The 2,500-nt window shown below is 70.0% G+C and overlaps 1 pseudogene; it reads left to right on the top strand.

Moving 5' to 3' along the window:
• LOC125042098 overlaps nucleotides 1-2,500 on the top strand; it is a 21,412-nt pseudogene that overhangs the window by 8,564 nt on the left and 10,348 nt on the right.

Raw genomic sequence — 2,500 nt, 5'->3', positions numbered from 1 at the left:
TCTCTCTCTCTCTCTCTCTCTCTCTCTCTCTCTCTCTCTCTCTCTCTCTCTCTCTCTCTCTCTCTCTCTCTCGCTTGCTGATCTCTCTCTCTCTCTTTCTCCCTCTCTCTCTCTCTCTCTCTCTCTCTCTCTCTCTCTCTCTCTCTCTCTCTCCTCCCTCTCTCTCTTCTTGCTTTCTCTCCTCCTCTCTCTCTCTCTCTCGCTCTGTATTTTTTTTCTCTCTCTTGTTTGCTGATCTCTCTCTCTCTCTCTCTCTCTCTCTCTCTCTCTCTCTCTCTCTCTCTCTCTCTCTCTCTCTCTCTCTCTCTCTCTCCCGCTCTGTATTTTTTTCTCTCTCTCTTGTGCTGATCTCTCTCTCTCTCTCTCTCTTCCCCCCCCCCCCACCTCTCTCTCTCTCTCTCTCCCTCCTCTCTCTCTTCCCTCTTCCCTCCTCCCTTCTCCCCCACCACTCTCCTCCCTCCCTTTCCTCCCCCACCACTCTCCCTCCCTCCCTTTCCCCCTTCCCTCCCTCCCTCCCCCGCCACTCTCCCCCCTCCCTCTCCCCCACACTTTCCCTCCTCCCTCTCCCCCACCACTCTCCCTCCCTCCTTCTCCCCCACACCCCCTCTTTCCCCCCCCCCCCTTCTCCCCCTCCACTCTCCCTCCCTCCTTTCTCCCCCACCACTCTCCCTCCCTCCCTTACTCCCACAACTTCCTCCCTCCCTACTCCCCCGCCACTCTCCCCCCTCCCTTCCCCCCACAACTTCCCTCCCTCCCTACTCCCCCACCACTCTCCCTCCCTCCCTTCTCCCCCACACCTCTCCCTCCCTCCCTTCTCCCCCAACCCTCCCTCTCCCCTCCCCCCTTCTCCCCACACTCTCCCTCCCTCCCTTCTCCCCCACAACTTTCCCATCCTCCCTCTCCCCCACCACTTCCCCTCCCTCTCCTCCCCCACCCCTTCCCTCCCCCCTCCCCCCCACTCTCCCTCCCTCCCTTCTCCCCCCACTCCCCTTCCCCCTCCCCCCTTCCCCCCACCACTCTCCCTCCCCCCTTCCCCCCTCTTTCCCTCCTCCCTCTCCCCCTCCCCTCTCCTCCCTCCCTCTCCCCCCTTCCCCCCTCCCACTCCCACCTCTCCCTCCCTCCCTTCTCCCCCAACCTCCTCCTCTTTCCCCTCCCCCCTTCCCCCCCTCCCTCTCCTCCCCCTTCTCTCCCCCCCACCTCTCCCCCCCCTTCCCCCCCTTCCCTCCTCCCTCCCCCCACCACTCTCCCTCCCTCCCTTCTCCCCCACACTCCCTCCCTCCTACTCCCCCACCACTCTCCCTCCTCCCTCTCCCCCCACCACTCTCCCTCCTCCTCTCCCCCCACTCTCTCCCTCCCTCCTACTCCCCCACCTCTCTCCCTCCCTCCCTCTCCCCCACCCTCTCTCCCTCCCCCTCCCCCTCCACTCCCCTCCCTCCCTCTCCCCCACCACTCCCCCCCCTCCTTCTCCCCCACCACTCCCCACCCTCCCTTCTCTCCCCCACCCCTCCCCACCCCCCCCCCCCTCCCCCCCCCCTCCCCCTCCTCCCTCCCTACCCCCCCCCCCCTCTCCCCCCTTCCCCCACCCTCCCTCTTCCCCCCCCCCCCTCCCCCCCCTCCCCCCTCCCCCCCCCCCCCCTCCCTTCCCCCCTTCCCCCTCCTCTCCCCCCCCCCCCCCCTCCCACTCCCCCCCCTCTCCCCCCCCCCCCCCCCTCCCCCCCTCCCCCCCCACCTCCCCTCCCCCCCCCCCCCCCCCCCACCCTCCCCCCCCCCTCTCCCCCCACTCCCCTCCCCCCACTCCCCCCCTCCCCCCCCCCCCCCCTCTCCCCCCAACTCCCTCCCTCCCCCCCCCCACCCCCCCTCCCCCCCCCTCCCCCCCCCCTTCCCCTCCGCCCTCCCCCCTCCCCCCACCCCCCCACCCTCCCCCCCCCCCCACTTCCCTCCCCCCTACCCCCCACCACTCCCCCCTCCCTTCCCCCCCACTCCCCCCCCCCCTCCCCCCCCTCCCCCCCTCCTCCCCCCACCCCCCCCCTTCCCCCCCCCCTCCCTCCCACCCACTCCCCCCCCCCTTCCCCCCTCCCTCCCTCCCTCTCCCCCCCCCCTTCCCCCCCCCTCTACCCCCCCCCCCCCTCCCCTCCCTCCCCCCCACTTTCCCTCCCTCCCCTCCCCCCCCCCCCCCTCCCTCCCCCCCCCCCCCTCCCCTCCCCCTTCCTCCCCCCCCCTCTCCCCCCCCTCCCCCCACCCCCCCCCCCCCCCTTCTCCCCCCCCCCCCTCCCCCTTTTCCCCCACCACTCTCCCTCCCTCCTCTCTCCCCACCACTCTCCCTCCCTCATTTCTCCCCCACCACTCTCCCTCCCTCCCTTTTCCCCCACAACTTTCCCTCCCTCCCTACTCCCCCACCACTCTCCCTCCCTCCCTTCTCCCCCACCACTCTCCCTCCCTCCCTACTCCCCCACCACTCTCCATCCCTCCCTTCTCCCCCACCACTCTCCCTCCCTCCTTT

Source organism: Penaeus chinensis, chromosome 31 (assembly GCF_019202785.1).
Source record: "Penaeus chinensis breed Huanghai No. 1 chromosome 31, ASM1920278v2, whole genome shotgun sequence".
NCBI classification, from domain to species: domain Eukaryota; kingdom Metazoa; phylum Arthropoda; class Malacostraca; order Decapoda; family Penaeidae; genus Penaeus; species Penaeus chinensis.
This window is presented reverse-complemented; position numbering and strand designations above follow the sequence as displayed.